The sequence below is a fragment of the Lathyrus oleraceus genome, chromosome 7, assembly GCF_024323335.1.
Source record: "Lathyrus oleraceus cultivar Zhongwan6 chromosome 7, CAAS_Psat_ZW6_1.0, whole genome shotgun sequence".
Lineage (NCBI taxonomy): Eukaryota > Viridiplantae > Streptophyta > Magnoliopsida > Fabales > Fabaceae > Lathyrus > Lathyrus oleraceus.
This window is the reverse complement of record NC_066585.1, coordinates 435,229,791-435,246,266: the sequence shown is the minus strand read 5'-3', so window position 1 is coordinate 435,246,266 and position 16,476 is coordinate 435,229,791.

The following is a 16,476-nucleotide window of genomic DNA, read 5'->3' as shown; positions in this document are numbered from 1 at the left end:
ACACTCAGTCACTCGGAAGATCCTCTCGATCTCCTTCAACCACTTCTGAGCGCCATCTGGATCGTATACTCCCTTGAACATTGGAGGATTATTCTTCTGGAACTCACTCAGTTGACGAGCAGCTCCCATTCCCCCAACATTCGGATTTCCTCCAAGTACTCCAGCTAGCATACCCAGAGCCTCAGCAATCGCAACATCATCTCTACCTCTTCCAGCCATCTCTATTCTGAAAACCCAACAAGCTAAAACAATAAGTACTGATAGGGTTACACAACACCTATCACGTACAGGGAAACAGAATAATTACGACTCGACTCGACCGACTATGCTCTGATACCACTAATGTAACACCCTTCTAAAATACCCCAATAATAAATTAATTCGACAAAATATAAATCAGAGTAGATATGCAATTTAAGGGTGTCACACTTGACACTTCACACCATTCACCAAAATAATTTGTCATGCTCATTTAATAATCAAAATAAAATATTGCACAATTCGCAGCGGATAGAGATCTAATCAATCATGCAAACCATGTAATCACATTACATGTAAAACTGTTCAACAACCACAATTGAAAACAAAGTAAACATCCTGTCCCGATGTTACATCTCCCAGAGCATGACCCACTAAGGAACTACACTAGACTCCAAGCACTAGCTTCTACTCAATCACTGCTCGTTACCTGAAACATAGTTGTAAGGGTGAGTTCCTCAATCGATATAATAAGCATTATAAAATATCATGTAATGCTAAGTAATTTAACACATTTCATCACCCAAATTAGATCACACATTCAGCAACGGCAACATCCACTCAAAATCATAATCATACTCAACCCAACACAAAACACACGTATAATATTGGAATACATCCATTCATATTATACGCCATACATATATTATGCAATAAGACTCCATGCATGCGGTACCGACTATTCGTGAACATATAGTTCAACCTCACTGATCAAATCCAGATACGGCTACCAAGCTCACTAGTCCCACTCATTTGAGACCTAGTGACTCACATCACTAATTCCTCACCATGGGAATTAGCTACCACCCCAAGGGCTATGCTATGCACGCTAAATCACCTAGCATGCAAACATCAACAACAATCCACAATAACTCACTCACTAATTCCTCACCATGGGAATTAGCTACCACCATAAAGGCCATACTATACACGCTAAATCACCTAGCATGCAACCATCAACAACAATCCAAAATGGACATATGCTCACACTCTAAGCCATAAACAGTCCATCCACAATTGCATACATAATAGATATATTCACAGCATTATGCATACCACCACACATCATCAGCATATTTATCACATAATCATATCATGTCATGCCAAAATAATAAACCACAGTATTAGCACACTCTACTAATACCTATACTGCTCAAAACAACGGGAAATGATCCCTACTATATCCTACACCAATATAGGCCAATCATCAAATATGTTCACAATATTTAAATATCAATTTTTCACTTTTCCAACAGTGTTATCCGGTTAACGCCCTGGGTTAACCGGTTAACGCAACACAGAACACGCTTCCTGGCACATTTTAACAGTGTTAACCGGTTAACGCCCTAGGTTAACCGGTTAACGCAAGACAGACAGCAATTTTTCATAATTCATAACAGTGTTAACCGGTTAACACCCTGGGTTAACCGGTTAACGCAGAACAGAAATTAATTCTTTTAATTATCATAACAGTGTTAACCGGTTAACACCCTGGGTTAACCGGTTAACGCAAGACAGAAAGCTGTTCCTGCGCTAACACGAACAGAATGCAGAATTACCCGCATTTTCCGCCGTCGGAGGACTTCCGGACCTCCGATTTCGATTCCGTAAACGGCTACACGTCCAGAAAATCACAACTCATCCAAATATAGATTCAATCACAGTTTTTAACATAACCTATTCATCACAATTCAAGGTATTTCTCAAACCTAATTAGAGTCAATCAATGGCTTATTACTACCCATCACATGTTAATCCATAATACCCATTAAACGACGATAAACCCCCCTTACCTGAGTTAATCCGACAAATCCTTTAGCTTCAAGCTTTTCCCTTCTTCAACCCTTGTTCTCTTGCTCTTCCTCTTTGCCCTTTTCTCACTTTCTGTCGCTTCTCTGGTTTTCACGTGAAAAAACCCTTTTTACCAAATGGGACTCTTTATATATATTCCAACTTATTATTCCAATAATAATAATTCCAAATAATATTCCAATAATAATCCAATTATTTAATTAAATTAATAAATATACTATTAACTTAATTTAAATAATTATCATATTTTATCGGTGTGTTACAACTCTCCCCCACTAAAAGAGTTTTCGTCCTCGAAAACATACCTCAAGCGAATAACTCCGGATAAGACTCCTTCATCTGACTCTCAAGTTCCCAAGTCACATTGCCACCTGCTGGTCCTCCCCAAGCTACCTTTACCAAAGCAATCTCTTTACCCCGCAACTGCTTCAACTCTCGATCCTCTATCCTCATAGGTGATGTTTCAACAGTCAGGTTATCTCTCACCTGTACATCATCTACTTGGACCACATGCGACGGATCAGGAATGTACCTCCTCAACTGAGACACATGAAAAACCTCATGCAAATTCGCAAGTGACGGCGGTAAAGCGATACGATAGGCTACCTCCCCTATCCTCTCCAAAATCTGATAAGGACCAATAAATCGAGGTGTCAACTTCTTCGACTTCAAAGCTCGACCAACCCCAGTTATCGGAGTAACACGAAGAAACACATGATCTCCCTCTTGAAACTCAAGTGACTTCCTCCTCTTGTCGTGATAACTCTTCTGACGACTCTGAGCAATCCTCATCTTCTCCTGAATCATCTTAATCTTTTCCGTAGTTTGTTGAACAATCTCCGGTCCAACCACAGCACTCTCACCGGACTCATACCAACATAAAGGTGTCCGACATCTCCTACCATACAAAGCTTCAAACGGTGCCATATTAATGCTCGAATGAAAACTATTGTTGTAGGTAAACTCAATCAAAGGTAAATAACAATCCCAAGCACCTCCCTTTTCCAAAACACAAGCCCTCAAAAGATCCTCCAGTGACTGAATCGTCCTCTCAGTCTGACCATCAGTCTGCGGATGATATGCAGAACTCAATCTCAGCTTAGTTCCCAAAGCCCTCTGCAAACCTTCCCAGAACTTCGATGTAAATCTAGGATCTCTGTCCGAAACAATACTCGACGGAATACCATGCAAACTTACAATTTTCTCAATATACAACTCAGCTAATCTCTCTAACGGATAATCCATTCTGATCGGAATGAAATGAGCCGATTTTGTCAATCTGTCAACAATCACCCAAATAGCTTCAAAATTCTTAATTGTCCTCGGTAAACCAGAAACAAAATCCATACTGATACTATCCCACTTCCACTCTGGAATAGCCAACGGTTGCATTAGCCCAGACGGCTTCTGATGCTCAATCTTTGACTTCTGACAAGTCAAACAAGAATAAACAAAACTCGCAATTTCTCTTTTCATTCCCGGCCACCAAAATAACTTTTTCAAATCATGATACATCTTCGTAGCCCCAGGATGAATACTCAGGCCACTACGATGTCCTTCCTCAAGAATACTTTTCTTAAGTTCGGTAACATCCGGAATACACACCCGATTACCAAATTTCAAAACACCATTCTCATCAACTCTGAATTCACCACCTTGACCTTGATTCACTAGAGTCAACTTATCAACCAAAAGCACATCGGATTTCTGACCCTCTCTAATCTCATCCAGAATACCACTCGTTAACTTCAACATTCCCAATTTAACACTATTGTGAGTACTCTCACACACCAAACTCAAGTCTCTAAACTGCTCAATTAAATCCAATTCCTTAACCATTAACATCGACATATGCAATGATTTCCGACTCAATGCATCAGCCACTACGTTTGCTTTACCCGGATGGTAATTCAAACCAAAGTCATAATCCTTCAGAAACTCTAACCATCTCCTCTGTCTCATATTCAGCTCTTTCTGATCAAACAAATACTTTAAACTTTTATGGTCACTGAAAACCTCAAATCTTGACCCGTACAAGTAATGCCTCCATAACTTCAGAACAAATACCACAGCTGCCAACTCTAAATCGTGTGTCGGATAGTTCCTCTCATGAACCTTCAGTTGTCTCGAAGCATAAGCTACAACCTGCTTATTCTGCATCAAAACACCACCCAAACCCAACAATGAAGCATCACAGAAAACCTCAAATGGTTCCGATGGACTCGGTAATATCAGAATAGGAGCAGTAGTTAACCTTCTCTTTAACTCTTGGAAACCTTCTTCACACTTTGAGTCCCAAACAAACGCTTGCCCCTTTCTAGTCAACATCGTCAACGGTAACGCCAACTTAGAAAATCCCTCAATGAATTTCCTATAATAACCTGCAAGTCCAAGAAAACTCCTTATCTCAAAAACTGACTTCGGAGCTTCCCACTTAGATACCGCTTCTATCTTAGAAGGATCAACAGCAACACCACCTCTTGAAACCACATGACCAAGAAAACTAACCTCTTCTAACCAAAATTCACACTTGGACAGTTTAGCAAATAACTTCTTTTCTCGTAGAACTCCTAAAACCACTCTCAAATGTTCAACATGCTCTTCTTCAGATTTCGAATACACCAAAATATCGTCAATAAACACCACAACAAACTTGTCTAGGTACGGATGGAAAATCCTATTCATATACTCCATAAATACCCCAGGCGCATTAGTCACACCAAAAGGCATTACAGAATACTCATAATGTCCATACCTTGTTCTGAAAGCAGTCTTCTGAATATCCTCAGTTTTCACACGTATCTGATGATACCCTGATCTCAAATCTATTTTGCTGAACACACTCGCACCAACCAACTAATCCATCAAATCATCAATCCTCGGCAAAGGACATCGATTCTTGATCGTCACTTTATTCAGTTGCCTGTAGTCCACACACAACCTCATAGTACCTTCTTTCTTCTTAACCAATAACACTGGTGCGCCCCACGGTGACACACTCGGACGAATAAATTTCTTATCCAACAGATCTTCCAGCTGACTCTTCAATTCAGCTAACTCAACAGCAGACATACGGTACGGAGCCATCGACACCGGCCTAGTACCAGGTACCAATTCAATCGAGAACTCAACTTCACGCTCTGGCGGTAATTCATTCACTTCTTCAGGAAACACATCAGGAAAATCACACACCACGGCTAGATCGCAAATCACCAGTTTATCTTTAGCCTCCAAAGTCGCTAACAGCATAAACAACTCTGCCCCATCTGCTACTGCCTCATTCACCTGCCTTGCTGATAGAAACAAACTCTTTCCTTCCTCAATCTCAGGAAAGATCACAGTCTAATCAAAACAGTTGATATAAACTCGGTTAAACACCAACCAGTTCATACCCAGGATAACATCAATCTGCACTAGTGGAAGACACACGAGGTCCATCCCAAAGTCTCTACCAAAAATACTCAAAGGGCAATTTAAACAAACTGAAGTAGTAGTCACTGAACCCTTCGCAGGAGTATCAATCACCATACCCCCATGCATCTCAGATATCTCTAACTTAAGTTTCACAGCACAATCCAAAGATATAAAGGAATGAGTCGCACCTGTGTCAATAATAGCTACAAGAGGAAAACCATTAATATAACACGTACCTCGGATCAAACGATCATCTGCAGAAGTCTCAGAACCCGATAAAGCAAAGACCTTGCCTCCCGACTGGTTCTCTTTCTTCGGCTTAGGACACTGTGGGCTAATATGACCCACCTCTCCATAGTTGAAACAAGTCATAGCCTTCAACCGGCACTCTGCAGCCAAGTGACCACCTTTTCCACACTTGAAACACTTCTTCTCATTACTGGTACACTCATGGAAACGATGTCCAGCCTGACCACATCTGTAACACTTACCAGGGGCACTGGAGTCTCCCCCACTAGGTCTCTTCATCCCACTCTGTCTTTGGAAACCTTTGCCAGCTGCATACGGTTTCCCACGATCATTCTGATTCTTTCCTTTCCTATCAACCCTCTGCTGATAGCTCTCTGCTCTGGCCTTGGTATCCTGTTCAAAAATCCTGCAACAGTCAACCAAGTCAGAAAACACTCTAATCCGCTGATACCCAATAGCCTGCTTGATCTCGGGACGTAACCCGTTCTCAAACTTCACACACTTTGAAAATTCCCCAGTAGCCTCATCATAGGGAGTGTAATACTTCGACAGCTCTGTGAACTTAGCAGCATACTCAGTAACAGACCGGTTGCCCTGCTTCATATCTAAGAACTCTATCTCTTTCTTTCCTCTGACATCCTCCGGAAAGTACTTCCTCAGGAATCTCTCTCTGAACACCGCCCAAGTGATCTCAGCATTCCCAGCAGCTTCCAACTCAGTGCGGGCAGCAACCCACCAATCATCTGCTTCCTCAGACAGCATATGCGTACCGAACCTGACCTTCTGGTTATCGGCACACTCAGTCACTCGGAAGATCCTCTCGATCTCCTTCAACCACTTCTGAGCGCCATCTGGATCGTATGCTCCCTTGAACATTGGAGGATTATTCTTCTGGAACTCACTCAGTTGACGAGCAGCTTCCATTCCCCCAACATTCGGATTTCCTCCAAGTACTCCAGCTAGCATACCCAGAGCCTCAGCAATCGCAGCATCATCTCTACCTCTTCCAGCCATCTCTATTTAGAAAACCCAACAAGCTAAAACAATAAGTACTGATAGGGTTACACAACACCTATCACGTACAGGGAAACAGAATAATTACGACTCGACTCGACCGACTATGCTCTGATACCACTAATGTAACACCCTTCTAAAATACCCCAATAATAAATTAATTCGACAAAATATAAATCAGAGTAGATATGCAATTTAAGGGTGTCACACTTGACACTTCACACCATTCACCAAAATAGTTTGTCATGCTCATTTAATAATCAAAATAAAATATTGCACAATTCGCAGCGGATAGAGATCTAATCAATCATGCAAACCATGTAATCACATTACATGTAAAACTGTTCAACAACCACAATTGAAAACAAAGTAAACATCCCGTCCCGATGTTACATCTCCCAGAGCATGACCCACTAAGGAACTACACTAGACTCCAAGCACTAGCTTCTACTCAATCACTGCTCGTTACCTGAAACATAGTTGTAAGGGTGAGTTCCTCAATCGATATAATAAGCATTATAAAATATCATGTAATGCTAAGTAATTTAACACATTTCATCACCCAAATTAGATCACACATTCAGCAACGACAACATCCACTCAAAATCATAATAATACTCAACCCAACACAAAACACACGTATAATATTGGAATACATCCATTCATATTATACGCCATACATATATTATGCAATAAGACTCCATGCATGCGGTACCGACTATTCGTGAACATATAGTTCAACCTCACCGATCAAATCCAGATACGGCTACCAAGCTCACTAGTCCCACTCATTTGAGACCTAGTGACTCACATCACTAATTCCTCACCATGGGAATTAGCTACCACCCCAAGGGCTATGCTATGCACGCTAAATCACCTAGCATGCAAACATCAACAACAATCCACAATAACTCACTCACTAATTCCTCACCATGGGAATTAGCTACCACCATAAAGGCCATACTATACACGCTAAATCACCTAGCATGCAACCATGAACAACAATCCAAAATGGACATATGCTCACACTCTAAGCCATAAACAGTCCATCCACAATTGCATACATAATAGATATATTCACAGCATTATGCATACCACCACACATCATCAGCATATTTATCACATAATCATATCATGTCATGCCAAAATAATAAACCACAGTATTAGCACACTCTACTAATACCTATACTGCTCAAAACAACGGGAAATGATCCCTACTATATCCTACACCAATATAGGCCAATCATCAAATATGTTCACAATATTTAAATATCAATTTTTCACTTTTCCAACAGTGTTATCCGGTTAACGCCCTGGGTTAACCGGTTAACGCAACACAGAACACGCTTCCTGGCACATTTTAACAGTGTTAACCGGTTAACGCCCTAGGTTAACCGGTTAACGCAAGACAGACAACAATTTTTCATAATTCATAACAGTGTTAACCGGTTAACACCCTGGGTTAACCGGTTAACGTAGAACAGAAATTAATTCTTTTAATTATCATAACAGTGTTAACCGGTTAACACCCTGGGTTAACCGGTTAACGCAAGACAGAAAGCTGTTCCTGCGCTAACACGAACAGAATGCAGAATTACCCGCATTTTCCGCCGTCGGAGGACTTCCGGACCTCCGATTTCGATTCCGTAAACGGCTACACGTCCAGAAAATCACAACTCATCTAAATATAGATTCAATCACAGTTTTTAACATAACCTATTCATCACAATTCAAGGTATTTCTCAAACCTAATTAGAGTCATTCAATGGCTTATTACTACCCATCACATGTTAATCCATAATACCCATTAAACGACGATAAACCCCCCTTACCTGAGTTAATCCGGCAAATCCTTTAGCTTCAAGCTTTTCCCTTCTTCAACCCTTGTTCTCTTGCTCTTCCTCTTTGCCCTTTTCTCACTTTCTGTCGCTTCTCTGGTTTTCACGTGAAAAAACCCTTTTTACCAAATGGGACTCTTTATATATATTCCAACTTATTATTCCAATAATAATAATTCCAAATAATATTCCAATAATAATCCAATTATTTAATTAAATTAATAAATATACTATTAACTTAATTTAAATAATTATCATATTTTATCGGGGTGTTACATAACTCTCTCCAGCTTCTGACAGATTCTTTTCTCAAGTCCATGTACCAATCCAAAGATGCTCCAGACAAGCTGTCTTGGAAAAAGTACATCCACATCTTTTCATCATCAGTATAAGCGAATATCTTCCGGTAGTAAGCTTGCACATGAGTTCGGGGACAAGAAGTGCCATTGTACTTGTTGAAAGATGGTACTTTGAACTTGTACGGGATCCTCAACCCATCAACTAAACCCATGTTAGTAACATCAAAGCCCAGAGAATTTTGGCACTCCATGGCGCGAATCTTTTGAGCAAGGGCGTCAACCTTTCTATCTCTCTCTTCCGCCTTTCCAAATTGATCATCATCATTGGGAATAGTGAACATATCTTCTTGCTTGTCAACCAAATGAGAAGGATGGTGAACTGGAGCACGTGCCGCTCGAGCATTAGCAGCCTCTGTAATGATGGGTTGTCCATTGATTCTAATACCACGCAGTTCGTCACCAGTAGCATGGTTGTTGACAGGGTTGGTAACAGCAGCGTCATCGATAGGGGCTCCTTCTGGAGGATTCTGACCGATAGGGGGAATCACAATTTCTTGTCTCTGGGCCAAGGCTCGGAGTTCCTCTTGCCCTTGCACTACCCCTTGCATCATATTCATGAATTGGGCCATGTTGGTCCTCATCTCTGCTAGTTCTGCTTGAACTTGATCCATGATCTTCTGTTGATTCTGCCTTGTCGCGTAACGGTGCGGACGATGCTCAACAATCCTGCCACACGGGAACCAGAATGAGAAATCCTCTTCCAGAACACCTGTAATGATGCAAGAATGATATGTGTATGATGCGTATGATGCGTATGATGTGTATGCTATGTTTTATCATTTCTCAGGTATTCAAGAGTCTCGTCCACCTTTGAAAAATGGCAACCTGTACTCGTAAGCGGAACATAAACAACAAAGAAGCAACATACACTAGACGACAAGCAAAAGTGAGACATCAATAATCTCATCCATAGGTATAAGAAATAAGATTCATACAAATGTAGTTCAAGCAAAGATTCAGTTCATCAGTGTAGAACAAGGAATCCCATCCAACAATCCTGGAGGTGATCTTCAAAATAAACAACAAGACAAACTAGGGAAGTCGTCCTTCAGGAATGAGAGTCTTCAAATACTTGCACTGATCCATCAATCGGTCACACTCTGAACACTCAGGTAGAGGGGTGAGCTTCTCTTTCAGTTGCACCCTGAGTTCAACAACTTCCTCTAGGAAATGAGATGCACGGATGTCACTTCCTCAGAGCTGGCTCTCTGCTGCATGCCTCAGATCTACCTCTTTCTTCAAATTAGTATCTTTGTCCTTAAGCTGTTTTTCCAAGTCTCGTATCTTCTTTTTGCAATTGGCTTCCGCTTTTTGTAATCTCAAGCGTTCATGGTGTTCTTCATACAACATTGTTTCTATCTCATCATAGGACCTCTTTTTGCTTCCTGATCTACTAGAACTTTCACCTTGCACTCCTTTGAGTTTATGAGCCAAATTCAGCCTATCAGCTTTTGCTTTATAAAGCTCCATTTGGATCCCTTGTTCATTTTCTTTCAACTGGCGATTCTCCATTAAGGCTTGTTTGTAATACTCAGCAGGCACACTCTCAGAAAGGATCAAAGGCGGTTGCTCCTGTAATGGTTCCATCCGGTCATATGGTAGCAACAAAGTCCCAACTCTTTTCTTGACCCACTCAGTGTAAGCAGGCATAGCAATTGCAAACTTCCTCCCTAAAACAGATCCATCTTTTATACCAATATTCTCCCAAGCTCTTCCCACTTGCTCCAATCTTGCCGGATCGCTCCGTTTCTCAAAGTACACACTTTCGGCTATCTCGATATCTTGCGGCCTTTCGTTCATGACAAAACCCAACTGACGGAGAGAAAGAACCGGGTTGTAGTTGATGCAACCCCTAGTTCCTATGAGTGGAACATTGCGAAACTCTCCACAGCTCATAATGACGTTGCGCACATTAATCCTATAAGCTTGCCACTTGATATCATAAGATGTAAGCGACATGATCCTCTGAGTTCATTTGTGAGTATTCTGAGTATCCATAAACTGTCCATTGGTTGGTAGAAAAAACAAGAACCACTTGAGTAGCAACGGGAGACAACACTTGATAGCTCCACACTTATCATGCTTGTTGTGTATCGCATAATAGGTGTCAGCTAACAAGGTAGGCACCAGGTTTCCTCCAATGAAAATAGTGATTGCTGCCAGGTCCATGAAACTAGGCATACTAGGGAACAAAATAACTCCATAAATCATGACAGCCAACTGAGCGTTGAAAGCTACCCAATTTCCTTTCTGCGCTTCTTCCTTAGCCATTCTTACCAAGAACTTCAAGGATAAGCCCACAATATCACTGCTTGGTTTCCAATTATCGCACACTTCCTTGATGCTCAAGTAAAGAGCCTTAGCGACAACTTTGAAATCCACCTCCTTTGGCACGTCCAGGAAAGGTACTCGATTTTTGATTCGGACATTCATAAGGATGGAATACTCTTCAAGAGTGGGTGCTAACTGGTAGTTCTGAAAAGTAAAGCAACGAAGCTCCGGATCATAGAACTGTAAGAGAGTCTGCAGAGGTACCAGATCAACCACCATCTTCAACAATGCCAAGATATTCCCATATTGATCATCAAAAACTTTCTGATTACGGTCAGTCACGAGATTACCCAATTCTTCCAAAGATGTCAACGGCTCACGGTAGAAGCTGTAGGTGCAAGTCTTCCTCTTCAACTCTGGAATGGCAGCCATCTCTCGGTGTGAACAGACTCCTGAATAAACCTAAAAAATGATATGCATATGCGGGTTAACTTTTTTTCTTTTTTATGCATTATTTTTTTGAAAGTAAACATGCTATGATGCAAAATGATGAAACAATGGATGGTTGGCTGTGTATCTCAAGGCACAGGATCAGAACTTCAACATGAATTCAGAACCGGGAACCATAGAACATGGTCATCAACTTAGAACCCAGACTTCAGAACCAACGGTCACCAACAAGAACCAAACAAAAGTCACCAACAGGACACGGTCACCAACAGAACAAGTCACCATCAGTACCTGTAAATGATTCATTCCCGCCCCACTCACGGGTGTAATCTAGGTCAGGGTAAGGTCAAGAGAAACGCAGGATAAACAATCCTTTCAAGAATATCACCATATGCATACCAGGTGTATGCAGCGATAATACCCCATCAGAATCTGAACTGCTCGTGATACCATGTTCTGCTAAGTGGCGCCATACCACCTGCTTCCCATGAATCACTCTATTCCTAGGTGTCCTAAAGTTCACTCATAGCCTGTGTATTGGGCCTTTTACCTCTTGTGACTCCCACCCAACAATGAAACAGATACGCAGCCAGCACAGTATGCATGAAACAGTAAAGCGCACATAGGATGCAATGCAAGCAGATAAATATGCAAAGCAATAAATAAATAGCACACAATAGACAATAAACAAACAAACGCTAGGAAGGGCCCACTAGGGAAAATTCTCCCCAGTAGAGTCGCCAGTTGTCGCTCCCCGGATTTCCCGAATCCAAGTACAAACGCGAAAAGGAGTGGCGAGGAAAAAGAGTAGTAGAGTCGCCAGCTATGTACTTTTATCCCAAGAGGAGGGAAAGGTAGTACTGCATAACCAAAAGGGAATGGATAAAACAAAGTCTCGAACCAAAGAAAACTGAGTAAGGGGGCCGGTTACGTGAAGGGAAGGTTATCGCACCCCTTCACGTCTGTGGTACTCCACAGGATCCACGCTTGCTATTTATGTCGAAAGTGTGTGTATAAAAAGTCCTATATGCGATGCGAAAGAGAGAAAATAAAAGTAGGGAAAAGAAAGAGTTATTGCTCGCACAGACCCTACCCTACTGCATACGTATCTCAAGAAGGATTGAGAGTCAGAGCACCGTAGCTCGGCTAACCTATTTGTTTGTGTTTTTAGATGAATGACGTTACTACGCAATCTACCGGATGCTCAACCTTTGGAGACTTACTCACCTGTAGTAGAAGGAGTTAACGTGTTCTTAGGAGAAGAAAAATCAATGAGTTTGCTTGTGTTTTAGGAATGCTCATGCAAAAAGGAAGTCCTAGACGAAGGAACCGTGCTACCTTAATTGACATGCAAACGAGAGACTATACGAAGCCTAGCAGTCCTATGGGGAGACGATCACACCATACAAAACAAACATGCATAAAATAAACACGCCAACAAGGGGGCTCAAACATACGTGGGTAGGGCTTTAGTCAAGAGGGGTCATATCAACCTCGACAAACAAGCCATGGAAAGGTAATCAAATGGGCTCTTAACCACTAACATTGAACGTCAGGGTGAGCAGATCAAGCGGGTAATGAGGATAAGACCTCATAGCTCTTAACCCTGGATAGGGTGAGCTCATGACAAAAAGTGGGGATTCAGAAAGGTGGAACCCTCTCCACTGACTAACCGGACAAAAGATCTTGGGCTTTTGTTCTGAAGCATCGACACGTAGTACAAGCATAAAGAACGACACACTGAATAACGGGGGATTGACTACTAATCCCTTTTATCCGTCAATTGCCTCTTCATGGAGGTCTTTAGCATTGGTGCCTCTTCTTGGAGGTCTTTGGGTCCAAAAGTAAACACACAAAAACATTGCCTCCTATCGAGGTCTTCCAGCTAAGAAAGCGGTAAAATACGAGAAAAGATGTAAAAGGGGTCGAGAGATCTACCACACGGATAAAGATCCGAAGTAACAACAACTCAAGAAATAAGAAACCCAGAGATCTCTCAAGCTAGCACCATCAAAGAAAGCAAGTCAGCAAAGCAATCAGAATAAATCTCCAAACGGTATCCCACAAATAAAGTGGAATACCAAGCAAGCTATCTCTTCAAGAGTCATGTGAGCCCTCACAAAAAAACTCAACAAACAGGTTAGAGAAACAAGATGGAGCGCAATCAAGAGTTGCACCAAACAGAGAATCACATGAATCATGCCATTAAAGTTCACAAAAAGCTCACAAAAAGCAACCAAGGGTATGAGGCCTAAACCTCTTGTCAAACAAATGCATCAAAAGGGTATCAGAACTTAGAGTCAGGGGTAAGGATCCACACATCAAGGCATGACATACATACTAAAACATGTGCCCACATGCAAAACCTAACGATACCCACTCTTCCGAATTCACCCATAATACCTCATACATTCAGAAATTTCAGGTTGAAAGTATAAAGTAGTGGAAATAGGGCATACCTGATTGGGGAGGATCGATTGAAATTGAATTGCACCGTTGGATTTGCAGAATAGTCTTAGGGTTTATATGAGAGGGAATTGGTTCTTTGCAGATGAGTTCCCTTCAGTCTCTAGAGGTTGCTCTGAATTAGTTAGAATCTCTCTAGCGTTTTTCCACTGAATTTTTTTAGAATTTATAACCTGATTTTCATGGCTTTGTGGGCTCAAAATGAGAGAGGTCCAAGTCCAAGATTTTTCTGTTATAATTTTTTTTTTCATAACGCGTGGGCTTCACCTAGCGAGCATGACAGTTCAGAAAATTCCTCTGAGCGCAGGTGATTCTGGTGGCTTTTCTTGGGACTCGCTAGGCGACCCATTCTGCTCGCCTAGCGAGCATGACAGCTCATGAACAAACTTTTGCTCCTTCAAGATTAACGTTTTGAAAGTAACTCAAGTAATTCCCTGGCCATTTCCTCTTCAGTTGACCAACAGTTGACAAGCACTTGGTTTTTTTGAAAGTTGGCATTGGCCAAGTCCTTTGCATATGGAGTGTTGCCTAATTCTAAGTCCAATGTCTCAGAGCAAACCAACAGTCCACACAAAATGTCTTTTGGGGTTTTTTGTTGTTATTATGTATATTAAGGTCAAAAGACCACAAACACAAACAAGTATATACAAACACAATATATTCACAAGATATGGCCCAAATAAGCAAAGTGAAAATTACATTAAAAGTAAATAAATTGAATGGTATGAATAATGGAAAATGAAATAAGACTTAAAATTAAAGTGGATAAAAGTAAATGGCTTGAAATTAAATGTTAGTTGTTAGTTAATTAGAAGTTAGTATTACTTTTGCTTTTGTTTAAGTCATTCTTTGGAGAACACTCAACCCACTTATCACAAGCATGGATCCTTGAACCAAGACATCTTCCAAAGGAAGAAAAAAGGCCAAGTTTCCACACAATACCATGAAAGAGAGGAGACTTACAATCTCACTTACTAGAATTCTATGCCTTTTATGTCAATAATTTAGCGCTATGTTAAGCAATCGTAATTGGACTTATGTAGAAATCACAACTATTTGAGGTTGAGCAATATAAATTTTAGTGTTAATTCATGTTAGAGACATGATATTATGAACCATGCTCCTAAAACATACCATACTTAACAAAGAATATGCAAAAGGGGGGATCAAATCTCATCAACACTCATGTTGATTTTTCAATCAACTAGCCTTAGGATATGGAGATATCATAGGTCCATGACATGAATGAATAGAGATGGGGAATAAGATGAAGAGGGAGGGGAAATGTAATCAACACAAATTGGTCAAAGGAGGACTTTTATCAAATTAAAATCATTCATTTAGTTTGGGAGATGAAATGTACATTTCATCAATCCCCTAAATCCAATGATTTTAACTCAATAAAGTGAAATCAACCTTGACCAAGGCCCAATGACACAAGTCAAACTCAACAAGTCAATATCAAATGCTCAACACAATTTACTTTGCAATTAAATAATTAAAATCAATTAAATAATGCATTAAATTAAATTATGTTTTGTCAAATTCCTAAAATCTCATCAAAACACCAAAGAAATGGCCATGAGATTTAATCATAGGCCAAATTGAAATCATCAAGATTATCCTTTGGAGTGGGATAGTTTGAATGCTTGGGATCAAAGCTGGCACGCAGGGTTTTCAATTCTGAACCTAGAGGTCTCTATTTATAGCCAATTGATTTGATATTTGCACACTTGAACATGGAATCCAAAAATAGAAATGAGTGATGCATGGGTGCATGGGCGTGTACATGCCCATGAAATCATGTCATTTGGTCCATAATTGAATACAAACAAGTCTGAGATCATGTTGGAATGTCATGCATTGGTGTGTGGGAGTTTGAAGTCCAGTCTTGCCAAATGATGATGCAATGTTCAAGCCATGTGCAGCCCATTCAAATCTTGTCCAAAATGGATGAAATTATACTTTTTGGAAAGGTTAGATCTAGAGGAACAACTTTCATGTTGTACACTTTTTCATTTGAAGCTTGGATCATGATAAAGTTTGAGGTGGAAGTTGGGAAAATCAAACATGTCAAAAAAAATTCTAACTGTCAAGCCATATGTTTACTTATTCCATCTTGGATAACTTTTTATGTGACTTCAAATGAGAAACGTTCCTTCATCAAATTTATAGATATCTCCAATTAATTCAAAATGGTAACAAATTTTACCTCATTTGGATTTAATATGAAAGAGTTATGCATTTTTGAAGTTGAGGAAAGTCACTTGTTCAATGGCATTGGTCCAAAATGACCTATAATATATCCTCATATCACATGCTCATAAAAGTTGAATTAGCTCTTC